General features: G+C 55.8%; 1 long non-coding RNA gene across 2 annotated transcripts in view; it reads left to right on the top strand.

Annotated features, from left to right (window-relative positions):
• LOC123831837 overlaps window positions 1-15,820 on the top strand; it is a 33,153-nt gene extending 17,333 nt beyond the window's left edge. Inside the window, exons 3-4 of one of the 2 annotated variants that reach the window (XR_006787970.1) lie at window positions 9,405-9,509; window positions 14,493-15,820. This is a non-coding gene — a long non-coding RNA (uncharacterized LOC123831837). Of the gene's footprint in view, window positions 1-9,404; window positions 9,874-14,492 lie in introns of those variants that run through there. The other variant, XR_006787969.1, reaches the window with a different exon arrangement.
• The last annotated feature ends 2,951 nt before the right edge of the window (window positions 15,821-18,771 follow it).

Here is an 18,771-nt window from a genome sequence, read left to right as displayed (position 1 = left end):
GACCTTTGGAGTGAGGCAAGGAACAGAATTAGAGAGGAACACAGGTGGCTTCAACAGTGCTGGTGAAGTTCAAGTTCCTATGCTGAGGCAGTGGGTTCACAGACATTTGTTTCCATAAACCAGACACTCATCACACATTTTTTGAGTTCATCAGATATTGCATATTGAATTTACTCTTTTGTAGTCTCCAGGGTTGTTGTAAGAGTCAAATGGGAGTGTGAATAGAGTTGATTGTTCATTCAACAAGCGCCCACCATGTGTAAGGCACCCTCTTAGGCAGCAGGGAAGCCGCAACAAGTGAGACTACGATCCAGTTGGGAGGAAGTGGCTTAAGACCAGAGCAGTGAAGAGCACCAGCTTTGGAGCCAGAGACACCTGGGTACGAATCCCACTCTGCTACTTACTAGCCGTGTGACCTTGGGCAAGTTTCCCAGCCTCTGTAAATGGGGAACAGGAAAGCTAAGAGACTGAGGCAAAGCAATAAAGATAACTGGCTTGCCTGATACTGAGCACTTAGTACGAGCTCAGTGAATGTGCCTGTTTGTGCAAAGCACTGACGAGGCGGGTGGAGAGGAGGGGGCCACTCTGCCTGGGGGTGGGAGCTGAATGGGACAAGAAGGGCTGTATCCTGAAGGCTCCGAGGAGTCGGTGAAGGTCTGAAGGTTAGACAGGGACAGGATTTGTGTCTCAGAAAGATCCCCCTGGCTCAACTGAGGGACAAGACCAGAGCCAGGCCCTGGCCAGCGTGGCCCGGTTGTTTGGAACATCGTCCTATAACTGGAAGATTGTGGGTTCCATTCCCAGTCAGGGCACACACCTAGGTTGCGGGTTCAGTCCCTGGTCTGGACGCATATGATCCCCAGTCCAGGTGCATACAGGAGGCAACCAATTGATGCTTCTCTCTCATGTCAATATTTCTCTCCCTCCCTTTCTTCTCCCTCCCTCTCTAAAAAGCAATTAAAAAAAAAAAAAAGCACCAGAACCAGGAAGGCTGTTTAAGAGGCTGTTAAAATAATCTAGCGGAGAGATTATGGAGTCCCGAACTAGGGGTTTAGCGTCCATGGGGACTGAGGACTGGAAGGAAGGGGGCAAACTCTAGAGCGCTTGGAGAGAGAAGGCTGATTGTGCGGGGACGCTGTGTGTGGGAGCAGAGGAGCTGAAGTCACTCGGGACAATACCCAGGGGCGATGCCCCGAGACAGGGAACCCAGAAGGAGAAATAGGTTGGAGGGCAGATTGAGACGATGGATTCAGAGTCGGTCGAGCTGAGGTGGGGCACTTGGCAGGTAGTAAGTGCAAAGCGAGGCATCTAAGAGGCGCTGCATTTACACCTGGGAGCTCAGGGCAAAGCTCAGCTGGGAGAAGGTAACTGGGAGTGGGTGAGGTTGTCCAGGAAGGGTGTGGAGGGGGTGCAGCCTCCGACCCCAGGGGCAGGAGGAGGAGGAGCTGGGGTGATCACAAAGAAGCTGCTGTGGAGGGAGGTGGGAAATAGAAACATGAGGTCTCCCTGAAGCTGAGGGGGCAGAACGTGGAGCAGGAGGGTGTGGCCCACCCCAGAGTCAGAGGTCACAGAGAGGCTGAGAAGAAGCCACCGGACCTGGTTCAGGAGTCGTCAGGGCTCTGGGCAGGACCGTTTCCCGGCATGGTGGGGACTGCTGCATGGTGAGGGGCTCTCTCAACGTTCCCAGAGTCGTTCATGGCCTCTCCACTGTCTCCCACAGCCCCCCGGCCCTCCCGCCCTGACGTTTGTTCAATGTCTGTTCCTGGTTGGTCCGTAAACTCCACGAGCAACCAGCAGGAATTGTGCAAATCATAGGAACTCAGTTGAGCCTCGTTTCGGTCCCAACAAATATCATATTCATCCCCACTAAACAAGTAAGCGAACTAAGGCCCTGAGGCCAGAGATTTACTTGGCCAATTTTGGGGATAGGTTTCATCTCTAACTGGGTGGCAGTCAGGAAAAACAAATTCGCATCATCTGAACCTCCAGTACCTGAACCTGGTAGTTCTCAACTTTAGCCTGCATACAAAACACCAGAGATTGGTATGAACTGGCAGCTCTTAGGCCCCAAACTGCAGATTCTGATTCAGCAGGTGCAAAGCAGTGCCTGGGGACCTGTTTTGTCAACCATCACCCTAGGTGACTCCCATGCAGGTGATGGAGTTCCACCCTGAGGCAGCATTAGCCCAATCCTGTGCTGCACTCTTGGAATTTCAGGCGGGGAAGTGGTCCCGGACCCCCACGCTACTGGTTTCTGGCAATCAGTTAGGGCTCTGGCTGCAGCTGGGAGCGCCTAGGGCTGCGGGAGGCAGAGGGTGGTAATAAAGAAACAACAGGAAGCTCAGCTTTTATTAGCCCCGGGTACTCGCAGCTGCAGGTGAGTAATCTGATTTCTGCGGCGTCCTGTTTTCTCCGCTGCATGGCGGTTCCTCGACACCCACTCACCTGCCACCAGCCACGGGAGAAAGGGCGGGTGGGAGGGAGGATGGGCGTGGGGCTCCGCCCGTCTGGGTCCCTCGCCCACGCCCGCGCGGGCACGCTTGCTGCGCTAGGGCCACCGGTGGCCCTGCACACCTGGCGCACTCAGTGCCAGGAAGCTGGGCTCCGCCCGTCTCCTCCCCCCACCCCCGAGTTAGAGGCGGTAGGGGGAGAGACAAGACAAGGCAGATGCACACTCGCCGTCCTGCCAAGGCCCCACTGCCCTGCTCAAGTGCACCCCTTGGCTCCTTGCTCGCTCCCCCAGATCAGATGACCTGGTGCCATCTTCCTGCTCCTCCACTGACTTCCAAGCCTCAGTTACCACCTCAGTGAAATGGGAGAGTGGGGGAAGCCACGTGAACGCTGCCGACTCTGAAGCACTGTAGCAGTACTGAGGCCAGTCTCCTAACTGCTGTGTGTCTCCGTTTCCTTGTTTGTAAAGTGGGAATGATGAACGGTTTCTCATAAGCAGATAATGCTCGTGAGGCACCTGGAACATTGTACTCAGGGCAGTGGCTGCCACTGTGGTTACCATCACGGATACCGCTAGGCCATGCCTTCTGTCCCGCCTTCTGCCTTCTCAGCCAGGTCCTCTGGTTTCCCTGGGTCCCCCATTCCTGCTGGGGAATGGGCCGGCTGGGGAAGGGACCGGCAGGGCACCGCGAGGGTCAGAGCTGTCTGACAGAGCTGGAGAGCGGAGACTTGCTCAGAGAGGTGGAAAACTCTCCGAACCACGTTTTTCCATCCTGTAAACTCGGGTTGGTAACACATTCTCCACCGAGATTGCAAAGACCACATGAGAAAATAAACCCGGAGACATTTTGCGATCTTAAAGTGCCAGCCACATACAAAGACCTGTAATTGCAGTTCCTTCCAGGTGCTTCCTTGTCCAGGTCAAGGATTAGTTAAGAACTGAACAAGAGTTAGCCACTGAGTTTCAGAGGCCCCTGTGAAAAGGACCTCGGGCGGGGTCGGCCCATCACTGCGTGCCCTCCTGGCACGAGGGCGGGGAGGGCGAGCCTGCCCTCAGGGCCCCGTGGCCCCATGAGCCCAAGAGGCAAAGGTGTCCTGGCAGCACAGGGGACGGAGGAAGTGGACTCCTGGGGACAGGGGAGGGGTTCCAGGGAGGAGGACTTCCTGGAGGAGTCAGCCTGAGGAGGACTCTTTGAGGAATGGTTGTAATTCCCAGGAGGAGACGGGGAGGCCCCTCGGGACAGAGACAGACTGCAGCAGGGAGACGGGGGGACAGGAACCTGTGCTGTGTGTTCAGGGACAGGGCGTGACGTGGCTGATCCGCGGGGTGAGAAGAAGAGTGGGGTGCAGGATGAAGGCTAATTGGGCAGGGCTGCCCCGTGCCATGCTGGGGCGCCCGGGCTTCGGCCCAAGGCCGAGGGGGCGCTGTGCAGTGTTCGGATGTCCGAAGCGGGGGAGTGATGGTCAGCGGTGGGCCCCAGAAAGGCCGCTGCGGGGAGGGAGAGGAAAGGCAGCACAGACGGCGGCTGCTGCCGGGAGTCGGAGTGGCCTGAACCGAGGCACCGGCAAGGGGGCGGTGGAAGGGACGGACAGGGGAAAGCTTTCAGAAACAGAACAGCAGCACTTACAGTACCACAGCTGGAGGGAGAGGAGGTAAGGACGGCTGACTTTTCTGTCTCTGGAGCATTGTTTGGAATGGGGACCCGAGGAGGGGAGCAGGGTGAGGTCACCTCTGGGGTACCTGTCAAGCATACATTTCCTCAAGAGCCGTCTGCACCAGCCACCAGGGGTGGGAGCGGATAAGACCCAACATCATCCAAGGAGAAGCCAGAGAAGAGAATATTGTACTCATCGGGAACCTTGGGTTGTGACAGAAACTCAACTCAAACTAGGTTAAGAACAAAAACTAAAAGGGAAAAAGACAAATTAAGAATCGAGGGGCTCCTTTATCTTAGAGTTTCAAAGATGTGTCAACTTCAGGCATTGCTGGATCCAGGGTTCCAATAATATCTTTGAATAATCTCCCTGGCAGCCCCATCAGTCGGTACTGTTTGCTTCAGCCTTTCTTTAAGAACAGGCCTCCTTCTCTCCTGTGGCAGACAGGCCCTCTCCAGTCCCGGGAAAGATACTCACATTCACATCCTATCAGCTAACGCTTCGGAAGGAGAAAGCCAACGGTCCCCACTGGCTCCATCACAGTCCCAGGGAGGCCCCTAAATGACCCAGCCTTCATCATATGCCCAGGCCCAACCTGATCTTTGCAACAAGAGCCTGTTTCCCTCTCTAAGAAATGAGGATATTAACAGAACACCCACCCCATGTGATGACAGAGAAGTGTACGATGTAACTGAGAAATGCTTTCCCCAACGCCTGGCATGTAGTAAATGCTCAGTAAATGGAAACTACTTACAGTGCTGGTGGAAGAAATGATAGCAGCAGCAGCAGTAACAGCATCCTGCTGCCTGGTAGGGCAGAAGGTTTAGCTAATAAGTTCAGCACTCCTGAGGCATCATTGGTTCGTCCAGTAATCTCTGAGCACCTGCTGTACCCCAGTCCCTACCCCAGACACAACATGTCCAGAAGACTAGCACACAGGAGGTTTCAGTAAGGTGGGACACAGACACGATGGCAGAGAGCTACCATACAGGCAATTTAATGCGTGCTGACCGTGGTGCAGGTGCTGGTGGGCTGAGCATTTCCACATATAAGGGAGCGCCTGTTGTCCTCGTTACATGGATGAAGGAATGGGGGTCCGGAGAAGGCAGGTAGCTTGCTCAGAGTCACCACGCTTGTAAGGGGGGGGCACCAGGGACTGACCCCACTGGATGAGTTTATCAGGTGGAGAAGAGAGGAGAGACAGGATGCCAGGCAGAAAGAGAAGGATAAGTGACCCAACCCTCTGGGACGGGGAGGAGGAGCCAGGATTCCCACACTGAGCAGGCCCACACCTGTGGGAGGGTGAGCCAGGGACAGTGGGGCAAGGACACGATGGGAGCCAGGGCCTCCAGCAAGCGCCGTGCCTCCTGGAGCCTCAGTCTCCTTATCTGCTCTGTGGGGTAAGGAAGTCTATTATCCCTGTCCCCGTTGTACACCCGAGGAAGCAGAGATTAGATCAAGGCTGGCTGGCTCTGCTGGAGCAGATGAGATGTGCGAGTTCACTGCAAACCCTCCTCTCTGTCTCAAGGGTGGCAGCCCCGAAGTGCACCTAAGAAGAAGGGGGGGCCTCAGTGGGAGCAGCCCTCAGAATGCCCCAGAAGGCACTCCTGTGCTCCTATACAAAAATTCAGTATCTTAAGGACCTTAGTGGCTATTACACTTACACTGTGGAGATGGTGCCTGCAACTTCCAAATAGAGAAACGGAGCACGGGAAAGGTGAGGGGACCTGTTCAAGGTGACAGAGCCAGCTGGTCTGCTGGCAGAGGCATGTGTACAGACATAGTAAATGGTTTGCTGATACACAGCATGTAAAACAATAACAAGTGCATCCAGACTTCAGGGCCACCCTGTAAACTATACCACCCTATTTTACAGATCAGAAAACCGAGGTTCAGAGATGTGAAAAGTCTGCCCCAGGCACTCGCAGCTAGGATGCCAAAGGGTGAGGATTAGCATCCGGGCATCTCTGACTCCAGAGCCGGGTTGTCTCGTCCCCACCCCAAGATGCTGTCAGGCAAGAGATGAGAGGACCAGACCGCAGACCGGCAGGAGGAGCTGACCCCTGGAGACAAGGGAGGCAGCAGTTAGTGCAGTGGTTAAACATGTAGCCACTGAAGCCTGGCTGCCAGGGTTCGAATCCTGCTCTACCCCTTCTTAGCTCCGTGTCCTGAGGCATGTCCCTGACCCTGCAGAGCCTCAGTCCTGGCCTGTGACATTCGGGTGGTGGCACAGCATTCCTGGGTTGTGGTCGGAGTGGAGGGGACATGAGAGAGTGCGGGGCAGGGCGAGCACGGTGGGAGTGGGGCCCCGTGGTCGCTGGCACCTCGCAGCGTTCCGCAGTGACTGCCTCGTTGCCCGTCAGTTCTGCTTTTATGGCCCTGTGGGTTCCGTAGTTGGCCACCTGCGCTCTGCTACTTGCCAGGAAGGTGATCCTGAGCTTGAGAGAGAGTGAAGGTTAAGCCTTGGATGACTTCATTGCATGACTTTATAACACATTTTGTACTCATAATTATAATTTTATATTATTTTTCTTAAGGGGGTATCCTGATATCTTGTAAGCTCTCCTGATGTCGTGCAAAACCTGCACCCACCCCCGTGTGAGTGGCACCCTGGCCTCCGCTCATTCGTCTGTGGAGGTGGGGAGAGTGGTATTGTCTGATTAGAGAAACGAATTCATGTAGAATGCTTTAAAAGTGCCTGGCATAGAGGAAATGCCCATTGAATGTTGGCTTCTTAAGTAAATCTCCAGCTAGCATGTACATTAAGTGCTTTAAATGTGCTACATTCCTTACATTTGTCATTTAATTATGTTTAAGCTTCACAACCACCCCTCCCATTTTACAGGTGAGAAAACAGAGGCTTAGAGAGGCGAGGTCACAGAGCTTGGAAGGCAAATAGGTCTGACTCCAGAGCCATCCCCCTAACCCCACCCCCCACGAGCTCCCCACTCCCCCTGCCGCACCCTGCCACAGCGGAACCTAGAGGACTGGGCCTGCCGGTAGAGGACTGGGCCTGCCGGGCCCTGGCCACCTTGAGGGAGCCCCCGGGGGCCCTGCTAGGGAAGAAGCCCTCCCAAGTCCAGCTGAGCCCGGGGCCCTGCCACACCTAGTGCCCCGGTCCCTCCTGCTCCCTAGAGCTTCCTCTCAAGCCCCTGTCACCAGGGGCCCTGGCCCAGGTGGGGCGGGGGCCAACGGGTGACAATGACCGATTTAGAAAGTAAAGTTGCTTCTCAAACAAATAAGAAAGAAGAGGAAAGAAAGAAATGGCCTGCCCGCTTCCTGCCCCACTCTCTCTCCCAGCACCTGGGGCCCAGCTGCGAGGTTTTCACTGCTTGTTTGTTCGTCCTGCTGCCTCGAGGAGCCTCTTCTGAAAGCCCCAGCCCCCCTCCCTGGGCAGCGGGATGATTGTGGAACCGATGGAAATAAGCACCCTTCGTGGTTGTTTTACCGTTATTGTCTCGAGTATTGTTTTGGACAACAATACCAATAATCATAACAATCTGGGTTTCCTGCCGTTGGGAGAGAGGGAATTACCAGCTTCAACTTGGGAGTGGCCCTCCTCCCTCTGCGATTTATGAGGTGTGAAGGCCTGGCCAGGTCTCGTTACTCTTCCCTGGACCTCGGTCTCCTTGTCTGTAAAAGGGTGATGGCGTGATGGTGAGGCTGGGCAAAGTAAGAATGCGCAGGCGAAGCACCGTGCAGGGTGGCAGCCACTCACTCACTCACTGGGCCGGTGACTGTGAAAGCTGGGACCCTGCAGGGACACAGCTAGCGCCTTCGTGGCTGCGGTTGGAAAGCTCCGAGGGCTCAGAGGTAGAATGATCCTTAGAGGGTTCTAGCCGCTGTTTTAAGCACTTCGGGTACAATAACTCATTTTATCCTCACCACAACCACACGGAGCAGAGACTACTGTCATCGTTGTTTTACAAAGGAGGAAACTAAGACACGGGAAAGCGACTTGCCCCAGGTCCATGTGTCTGGCGGGTGTGGAGCCAGGGGGACGCAGTCTGCCTGGGCCCAGAACCTGTGCTCTCAGCTGCAGATCCGCCCTGGGGGCAGGCCTGGCCGCGCAGGGTCTGATTTGCTGTGTGACCAAGGACAAGTCGCCTGCCTTCTCAGCCTCAGTTCTCCATCTGCAGAGTGGGCGGTCCATGACACCCGCCCGTGGTTATTATACAACCCTAAGGGAGAGTTGTGGTCAGATTCGGTGACCATGTAAAGACAGTGACCGGAGCTCAGGAAGCCACGGCTGTCACTGTCATGGTTATTATTCATTTGAGAGTCACAGGCGAGCGCCAGCCCGGAGGATGCTGAGGGCCCTGCACAGCTATGAAAATCTAACTCGGGGCTGCAGCTGGGTGCTGGCTCCAGGAGGCACCTGGTGCAGGCCGACTCCACCCATCGGGGCTAAAAAAAAGTCCCGGAGGCTGCCACCGTGCAATCTGCCGGCTACCTGCCCCATTTAATGGCAAACTCTCCGACTCTGCTTCCTGCCTCGTCCCCACGTCCCATGAGCTGTGTAGTCCTGGAGAAATTACTCGACCTCTCAGAGGCAGGAAAAGGATACAGCCTTGCAGAGTTTTGATGGATTAGAGATCATGGAGATAAAGCCCAGCGTAGTACCCGATGTGCAGGCCCAAAGGGCGACCAGAACCTGAGTTTGGGGGCCCACCCATGTTCCAGTCCTAGCTCTGCCGTTTCCTGTTGTGCGACCTCAGGCTAGTCACTTACACTCTGTGAGCCTGGAAAACAGATTGGCATGGCACCCAACACGCAGTAGTTGCTTAATTAATGACTGTAGTTGGCTGTGACCATTTCTTGCACTTTATGTGGATGTCCAGAGGCCCTCAAACATCCCAGGGGTATAATGTTCTCTCTAGTGATGATTTATTTCTCTGTTGGCCCCTCCCGAACTCCCCTCTGCCCTTCTGCATCCTGCTCTGTGCCCTGGCAAATGACCTCTGTGAGCAGAATCAATGGTCTCCTTTGCCCTCTGGCTCTCGGCTGGGTGGGGCAGGAGGGGAGGAGGGCAGAGGGCAGGTGGAGAATGGGGCCCGAGTACTTATTTCCCAAGCCCCTTCCTGCGGGGTTGCCATGGGTTGGCCGTGTCCTTCACCCAAAGGCTACAGCCCCTGTAGGCAGCCTGTGCATGTGTATCTCTGGCCCTGGGTCCGAGTCAGCTCTGCCTCCCCATCCTCCAGGCCTTGGCTGGTAACAGCTCCCCATTGTTGCCGGCTCCAGGACACTGCACCAGCCCTCCCAGTTTCTCTAAATCCTGCCCGTATCTTTGTTCGTAGTCCCTTGATGAAACTCTCTTCAAATCACTCAGTTCGAGTGCACCATCTGTTTCCTGCCGGAGCCCCGATCACATTGTGCTCTGTTGTGCTCATCCAGGACTCCAGGTATGGGCGAATGACAGACATTCACACTGCTTCCACATGCATGGACTGACCCATTCGAGCAACTTCTGCTGAGTGCCTGCTCTGTGCCAGGGGTCTGGGGGCAGAGATGGCCACGAGAGGGTCCCTGACCTCAAAGAGCGCATGGGCTAGCTGGAGGGACGGACCCCTGAGCGGACGGCCACAGTGCTGGCTCTGAGCCCGGGCAGAGGAGCGTGCGAGCCCGTGCCCAGGCAGGAGGGAAACGTCAGGCTCCGGGGAGGCTCGGGCGGCTGCGCAGGAGAAGGACTTTGGAGCAGCATCTTTAAAAATTTTTCAAATAAATTTTTATTTAACCAATATCTGAAAATATTATCAACATATAATATCCATTAAAAATTGATATAAACATTCTTAATATTTGTTACATATTTTCTTAAGTCTTCAAATTCTGGGGTGTGTTTTGCACTTACGGCCCATATCAGTTCACCCGGCTGCATTTCGGGGCTCAGGAGCCTCCTATGGTTAGGGGTGGAGCAGGCGTCTCATTTGATCCCTCCAACAGCTCTGGGAGGTAAGTGGTGCTGTTTCTCCCATTTTACAGATGGGGAAGCAGAGACTCAGAGGAGTTAAGTCACGCGCCTGAGGTCACAGTCACTCCCTAGTGGGGCAGGGTTTGAACCTGCCCCTGTGCAGCTCCAAAGCCTGTCTCTTCCTGCTGCCCTGCTCTGTCTTGCGGCCAAACCCTGCTCCCCAGAGAGAAGCAGCTAAACAGGGCTGAAAAGTCAAAACTTCAGCCGAGGAGTTCTGACCCTAAATCCTGTATGTTTTCCGCCAGCTGATTCTATGGGACAGATGGGGACAGGGTAACCACCCTCCAAAATGGGCTCTGCCCGCCATCACGATAGCGCGGGGTGTGGTGGCAGAAGAGAGCGGAGGCCAGGTGGTAAGGTGTCAACTCCTCTTTGGGAGAGGGGCTTGTGTGCGAGCAAAAGGCACTGGCTAGAGGGGGAGGGCGAAGGCGGCAACCAGCCTAGGCACACCGAGAAGTCAGCGTGGCCTCTCGGCCAAGGCCACAGTCAGCAATGCCTTCCCAGCCCAGACACTGGCTTGTCCACAAACGCCCACTCCCTGAGCCTGGCGGAGCTTGTAGAGGTCACAGGGAACCAGTCGCCATCACTTCACACTGATGCTTGGGAAACTAAAGTGGGGTGATGAAGGTAAGACCTTCCGAAGGGCGGCTTACCCCCGGCTCTCACGTGGAGAGAGCCGTGGGAGAATCCTCAGACCCACGTCCGTGTTTTGGAGGAGAAACCAGAGCCACGGAATAGTGGGGAGTCCCCTGGCACGCCCGGGGTGCGTGTTGTGACTCCAGAGATGTTTGTGTGATGCTAAAAATAGTGGTCAGTAGCCGAGTATTCCCGACCTGTTTACCCTTCGTCAGTTCCCCATCCACTCACAGGTCGTCCACCCAGCCGCCCCCGGTGCCCATGTATGCATCCGTCTCTCAGATCCTCCTCTCCTCCATCCAGACATCGGCTCGTTTTCTCCCCACCCTGGCATCCGCTCATCGGTCACTGTCGACTCTGCTCTAGTCCCAGGCTGCAGGCTCTGCGGGCAGCAGCAAGGAACACTCAGCTCTTCCCCCAAACCTGGCGAGGCCAGAGGACTCTGAGTCTACGCAGGGGAGGGGAGTGGGGTCATGGAGGGTTCCAGGAGGTGCCGTGGGAGGCCCAAGGAGGAAATGCTCGACCGTGCCCTAGAGAGTCAGGGAAGGCTGCTCGAGGAAGGAGCACCTGAGCTGGGTCTGAAAGAGGAACAGGGACTGGTGGAGCCAGAAGGAGGAAGCCTGGCTGATGAGCTGGGCAGTGATGCGGGCTGGCCAGTGACTCAGGGACCGGCAGCAGGGCCGGTGGGAGGAAATGCAGGACTGGCCTCAAGCCGTGATCTCCCCCCAGGTTCTCGGGGGCGGCTTAAAAGCAGGACGACTCAAGTTCGCACCAGCCTTACCGGGTTTGCCTTCTCCCAGCATAGCGTGGGGCCTGGGATGTCTGACCTTGCAGACCTAGAGAGCATCTGATTAGTTCCCTTATCGGAAGCTGGGGAAACAGGAGCCTGGAGAGGAGGAAGGACATGCCAAACTCACATGGAGATTCAAGGGGTCCCGGAGCCCAGGTCTCTCATTCCAAAGTGTTCTGGTGTTCTTTCCACTGGAGCCCGGGTCCCAACTCCTCCCTCCACACACGCACACACACACACACTCAGCGATGCTGGAGTCCAAACACTCGCAGCCCCTCAAAGCCTGGCACGGTGCTAGGCCTGGAGACGGGGACCCTCTCTACGGCCACTGGGCTGCTGCCCTGTCTCCACAGATGATCAGAGTGGTCGGACTCATTCATGCTCTCCCCATTGTCCCATTTCATTCCCACAACAATCCCAGGGGAGCAGAATTACTGCTTCTTTCTACAGTAATTTACAGATGGGGGCAAGATGGCTCAGAGAGGGGAAGAGACTTGCCCAGAGTCACACAGCTCGGACGCAGCAGAGCCGGCATCCTGACTTCCCGCCCTGTACCCGATCCCAGACACCAGGCGACACTTCACGGGGCCTTGAATGTTCTGGCCCCCCACCAGCCCTGTGCCACTGAAGTCAGGGGCTGTGGACAGACAGGTTCGGCAGGAGCAGGAGCCAAACCGGGGCCGGGAGCTGGGAGCTGGGAGCTGGGGGAAGGACCTGGGAAAGGAAACCCCGGAGACTGTTTTCACCTGTAACCTGCTCTGCCCCACCCAGCGATGGAAAATGTGTGTCAGAGGAAGCTGCTGGCTGGGGACGGGCTAGGCGTGCGTGGGTGACAGCATGTTGAGGGGCGCCACAGCGGGCAGGATGTGCTGGGGTTGGGGGCAAAGTCAGGGGTGCTGGAGCAGGTTCATGTTCTGCCTTTTTCTCTCCAGTTCTCACTTTCTTTCTTATGCTCTCAGAAGTAACAGTGGTAAGACTTTCACTTCCAGGAGGATGGCCAGGCCATCCTACGAGAGATGTCCCCAAGCTCTACCTCCCACATCTCCTCGGCCACTGCCAGTTCTCTGCTCAGTAGTTCCCGCCACGAGCCTTTCTGGAGCACCTGCTGTGCGCCCAGATGCAGGGAAGCCGCCGGCCTCTTCCCTACCCGGAGAGGTGCGCGATCTGGCGGAGACGGAAACGAGGTGAGGGAGCTACAAGACCCTCGTGGCACCCCCAGCAGGGGGCCAGGGCGGTGGTCCCCGAGGCTTTCTGGAGGGCAGCCAGCCAAGCGTCGCATCAGGGAGATGATAGTAACCACTCTGCCGTGTGCTCACCGCAAACCAGATGAAAGGGCAAAGCCCTTTAAAGGGTTTCGTCCTCACACAACCCTGTGAGGTAGGAACTGCTAGTATTCCCGTCCTTCAGGTGAGGAGATGGAGACACTGTGGTGAGAACTTGCAGCGAGACCTCGCTGCTAGATGCTCAGAAATGGCACAGCCCGGCCTCGAAACCAGGCGGCCTGCTCTTAACCGCTCCACTGAGGAAAGGGAAGAGGGAACAGGTGTCGGGGGCAGGATGTGGAGTGAGCCACCAGAGGAAAGGCCCGAACAGGGGATGGTGTGCTGGTGCTGAGAGGGGCGGGGCAGGTGCCGGGGGGAGGGGGGCGCAGACGGGGAGCAGCCGGAGCCCTGGGCCCTGGGGAGCCGCGGACAAATTTTGAGCCAGGGAGTAACGTGGACAGGCCTGTCCCTAGAAAGGTGCCCTCCTTTAAAGTGGCGACCAGTGGGGGTCTACGTGGACGGAAGTTACATGTGATTTATTTCAGTGTTTTCGGTTCCTGAGGCTACTGTAACAGAGCCCCACGAATCAGGTGGCTGAAGGTAACAGAAATGTATCCTGCCACTGTTCTTGACTGAAATCAAGGTGTGATAGGGCCGTGTTCTCCGAGACTCCAGGGAGAAAGAAGCCTTTCTCTCCTCTTCCTAGCTTCTGTCCGTCCTCGGCATTCCCTGGTTTGCTGCTGCGTCGCGCCGGCCTTGTGGTGTTCTGCCTGTGGGTCTCTCCCCTCTTCATATAAGGGCACCAGTCGTATGGGAGTAAGGGCCCGTGCTACTCCGGCATGACCTCATTTTAACTAATTATATCTGCAACAATCTTATTCCCAAATAAGGGCACAGTCTGAGTACTGGGGGTTAGGACTTCAGCAAATCTTTTCTGGAGAGACAGTTCAACCCATAACATGCCATTAAAGTGCTTGTCATATAGATAAACCTGGAACCTGGAAAAAGGTCCCATACAGATGGCATGTCCTGGTTTGAGACTCGGAGAATACAGCCTCGACATGCCTGTCACCCACACTAATACTTTGCCCTAGTGAGAACAAAATAACTGTTTGAGAAATGCTTGACTTGTGGTCCCCTAAGGCCCTCAGGTCTTCCTTAACAAGTTAGAGAAACAGAATAAAAGTCCCCGGAGAACAAAGTCAAGCTGCCCTCCGTCCCAGATTCCTGGCAGGCAGCTGCTCCCCTGACCTGGGCACCTCCTTCCCCTCCTGCCTGGGCACCAGCGCGGGGCACAGCCGGCCAGGCGAGGGGCAGAGAGGAGAGGCCTCCGCGCCCTTCCTCCCTGGGTGAGGCAGCACGCGCTGTTCCCAGTGTTCGCCCTTGCTCCTCCATCCACACAGGCTCCGGCCGCTCCACGCGGAGAAACGCCCATGCTCTCCGCCCCTGCCTCTTCGGCCTGGCTCGGGCCTTTCATCCCCACCACTGGGACTATTGCCCTCGTCTCCCAACCGACTTCCCTGCCAGCAGCAGCCAGTCCGATCACCATAAACACAAACCCGATGACTTCTCTTCCTGCCATAAAACCCGCAGTGGCTCCCTTCTGCTCTCAGAATAAAGTCCAGGCTCCCTGGCCTATCCCATCTCGGGCCTCGTACCAGTTGGCTTCCAGGTCGCTCTCCAGGCTTGTTTTTCACTACTTCCACACATGTGCTCTCTCTTACAGAGTTTCCAGAGTTTCCAGAGTTTCCAGAGTTTCCACTTAAACGAGACTGGGGTGATCCATTCTGGCTGGAAGGGGCACAGTGGGGGCTTGTCCCGGAGCTGTGTCTGCAAGCAGAAACAGCTGAGCGTGGCGGGCTGCGTTTTCCTGATTTCCAGTCTGCTCCTGGGCGGAGGCCATTACGTCCACGCGGACTGCTCTCTCCACACCTGACCCAGAGGACGCCTTCACCCTGATCACAAGACCAAAGGGCCGGCTCCCTCCCCCACATAAACTTCCTCACGAAACGTATTCCAGTCCACCTTGACCCCAGGCCAGCAGCTGAATGGCAGGAACAACAGGCAGGCAAAGTACTAGACTGGAGACCTGGCTGGTTATATACTTTGCCAGTGTCTTGCTGGGTGACCTTGAGCAAGTCACCTTTCCTCTAAGGACCTCCGTTTCCTCTCTCTGGGATATGAGGAAGGACATCGGATCAGGATGAAAGCTTGAGCCAAGTTTCTCCCTCCACCCCAGGTCTGGCCAGGCCTTGGTCCTGTGAACAAGAACTTCTGGGGTCCTTTATTTTGTATTAATTTGCATATGTTTGCATATGTGCTATAAGAGGCACCGACTACATTTCATTCATAGAAAGAATTAAGACTGTCATCTAATTGATGTCCAGGATGGAAAAGACCCAAGGGCTCGTGGTTCCACTTAAATCTTAGCAGCGAGAGGCCTTCAGTAACTAACCTTCCAACCCCCTCCTTTTAGAAATGAGTAACTGAGCCTCAGAGAGGGAAAGTGACAAGGCCAAGTTCACCAGGAGGTGGCCCTTGGAGGAGCAGCAGGCTTCCTCCAGGCTTCCCACGGTCTGCCAGACGGTTGCACGAGGCACCTCACTTCTCTCCATGCAGGGTATGAGCAGAGGGGCTTCATTTTCTTCTGAGGCCCTTCTTTGCACCCTAGCATAACAAAGCCTGCTGGCTTGGCAGCCTCCGCAACCACTACAGGAAACCAAAGTGCATAGAAAGGCAGATGGGAGTGGAAAATCCTCTCAGCGATGTTAGATCGTTGCTTCTACCTGTTCTAAAAATAACCCGGCTTATTAGAAATTGATAGAGGACAAGGTAACCCGCAAGTTGTTCCACTGAGGCTGGGGAGGGGGGCCGGCGTGTTTCTGCCCGAGCCGAAAGGGAGCTGGGAGAAGCTGCCGGGAAGCGATGCGCTGACTGGACCCACAGAGCTCAGCGTCTGGCCGATGGCAGCAGAGGGGCGAAGACACACCTGGATGCTGCCTTCAGGAGATCTTAGTCTACAGAGGGGAAGATGGATACCAAAAGTCAACAAAATAATTGCAACCTGGGACCGGGGGTGGGGGTGAGGGGAACAAGCAGTACTAAGACTCAGATGAAGGGGACAGACCAGGCTGGGCAGGGAGGCCCCTGGAAGGGGGGCATTTAAACTGAGACCTGGAGGGTGAGAAGAAGCCAGCCCAGCAAAGGATGGAGGGCAGGGCATCGCCAGGAGAGAGGCCAGCAAGTCAGTGGCCAGGAGGTGGGAGGGAAGGAGCTTGGTGGTTCAAGAGAGGCCAGGGCAGGGGGAGGTGGGAAGAGGCGTAGACTCGCAGGAGGATGCTGGGAGGTGTAGGGCATGGAGGACCTGCTTGGATTTTTGGGTTTGATTCCAGGTCCATGGGGAGCCACAGAAGCAAGGTTTGGAGAAGTGGAATCATGGAGTGCGGTTTGTGGGCCTTTTAGGAAGCCTCCTTTTGCCTGTGGCGGGGGGATACTGATGGGGTAGGGGTGGGGTCAAGCTACCAGAAGGCCAGTTAGGCAAGAACATAGCACCCAGGTGGGAGTGCCGGTGGCCTGGACTGGGAGGGGAAAGGGAAAAGGACAGAACATGAGGAACTCACGATCTGTCTTGGAAATCACCTCCCCAGGAGTTGCAGATGGGCTGGACGGGGGTGGGGTGGATGGTAGAGAGGAGGGCCCTGCAGGGGACACCCAGGTTTCTGGCCTGAGCACCTGGTGGGTGGCAGTGCTATTCCCAGAGGTGGGAGAACCTGCAGGCTGCACGGACAGGTGTAGGGGTTCAGTTTGGGGCGTGCTCGGTTGGGGAAGTCTGCAGATAATCAAGAGAATCCGCCAGGAGGCTGCTCCAGAGGCCCTAGCTGTCTTGGAACATCTGACAAAAGCAGACAGTTGGTCCTTCTATTGTTAACCAAGGCTGAACCGTGAGCTCCAGCAGCACAGGGACTAGCTCTGCTTTGTACTGTAGCCTTGCACACAGTAGGTGTTCAGTAAGAACCTAGATAAATGAAGCTGGACAACCGCCTGAGGGAGTTGGCTCATACATACAGTGGTGCTTAATATTGAAGCTGTTCTGTGACTCCTCTCACACCCACATCCTGCCAGTCGGTGACTCCTGCGGATTTGACGTTCTCCGTGTTTCTCACACCAGTCTCCCACCCCAGCCCTGCCACAGCTGCCCCATTTAACTGCATTTACAGTGCCCTGTAACTGAGAACCTACTACGTGCCAGCCATCAGCTAGGCTCTTTACGGGGTAGGAAAGCTTTCCCCCCTTTACCACTCTCAGCACGACTGCACCAGCCTCCTGTGTGGTCTCAGTGCCCTCAGGTACCACCCTGCCTACCCACCCTCCACACTTCAACCCAAATCTGACCTGTTCCTCCTCCATTTAAACCCTGCCATCGTCCAGGATGGCGACCCGACACCTAGCTTGGGCTTACAGGACCCTGGGCTCCAGCTGCGCCGCATCACCCTCTGGGCCTCACCTGGATGTTCCCCTGCATGTCCCTGGGGCGCCCGATGCCATTTGTTATCTCCAGGCCTGTGCGCCCTTGCTCGGCCGGCCGTGCCCTCTGCTGGGGTGGCCCTTCCTGCTGCTGGCTCACTCACTCTCACCATTTAAGTCTCAGCTCTTCCCACAGTGTCTTCCTCAGTTGGGAGCCCCTCAAGCCACCCCCCCTCCACTCCATGTTGACTGCATCAGTACCTATAATAATAACAGCTTTTTTCATATAAAATTTCCTCTTTTAATGCACAGGGTTATTCCCCACTCGTGAGGTCTAGTGGTTCCTGGCTGAACCCAAACCCGATCCAAAGGGCACGGAGGCCCCGCCACGTCAGGGGTCATTCATCTGTCCCTCCCCCAGCGTGGAGGAGTCTAGGGACAGAGGCCTGCTTCCTGTCCTCTCAGCCCTTAGGGTCTGACACCTCTTCAGGGCAGGAAACTCTTCCTTGTCACTGAGCTGAAGGCCTCCCTCCCCCCTCGGCTCCCCACCCAGACCACTCCCCTCCTTATCCCCCCTGGAGGGTCCCGGTTAAAGCATCCGCTTGTCAGTGTAAATCTGCTGGGCTCAGCCCAGCAGCTGGAGATGGATGGGCAGGAAGCAGTAACAATGGATGAAAGACCCTCTGTGCCCAGGTGGGTGGGGGCGGGAGAGGCAGGAAACAGAGGCCTCCCTCCCAGGACGGTCAGGAGCGGCTGGCGGGAGGCCTGGATGCCAGAGCCTGCGGGGTTTGTTTGGATTCCCCAAGGATCCAAGCTGGGAGCCCTTCACAAACGGCAGCCCAGCTCGTCGCCATGGGGCGCCAGGGCCAGGATGTGTGTGACGAGAATGTCGGTTTCATACATCACTGTTTGTCCCCAGGGCCTAGCCCAGGGCCCGCTGCACACTAGGGACCTGTTTGCTGAAGGAGGAAATTCATCTGGCATGGCTAATAACTAAAAAATTACAGTTTCATACTGATTCTCTTTGTTGGAAAAAAAAAATCCATGATGATCCCTTTCCTCCTTCAGAGTGTTTGCACATCCTGTTCCTTCTGCCTCACATGCTCTTCCTTCTGCTTTTTGCTAAGTCAGCACCTCCTCATTCCCCTGTAGCCCGGCACCCTGCCGATTTCCTTCAGGGCATTATTCTTAATCAGAAGTCCTCTTGTTTAATATGTGTCCCTATTTTTTTACATCCTGTCTCTCCAACCAGCATGTGTGCTCCAAAAGGGCTTCTTGTTCATTGTTATATCCCCAGAGCCGGTGCTCAGAAGATGCTCCCTAAGCAGTTGTTAAAGAGAGAAAGCGACGAACGAATGGTCCCCGTAATAATGTCATTCACACCAGATGCTCTGCAGTCTGCTTCCTTGACAGGACAAAAGGGGGTCTTGCTCTTGCACTGAGGGTTGTAAAGCCCAACCCACAGTGAGCGCCTAGATTCCAGTCAACGATGACCATTGCACATTGTTTGAGGGCTCGGGTCGGAATCTGGGCGGGCACGG

Source organism: Phyllostomus hastatus, unplaced genomic scaffold (assembly GCF_019186645.2).
Source record: "Phyllostomus hastatus isolate PE091 unplaced genomic scaffold, TTU_PhHast_1.1 phas_scaffold_182, whole genome shotgun sequence".
Lineage (NCBI taxonomy): Eukaryota > Metazoa > Chordata > Mammalia > Chiroptera > Phyllostomidae > Phyllostomus > Phyllostomus hastatus.
Note: the sequence above shows the minus strand (reverse complement) of the source record. Positions and strands in the feature narration are given on the sequence as shown.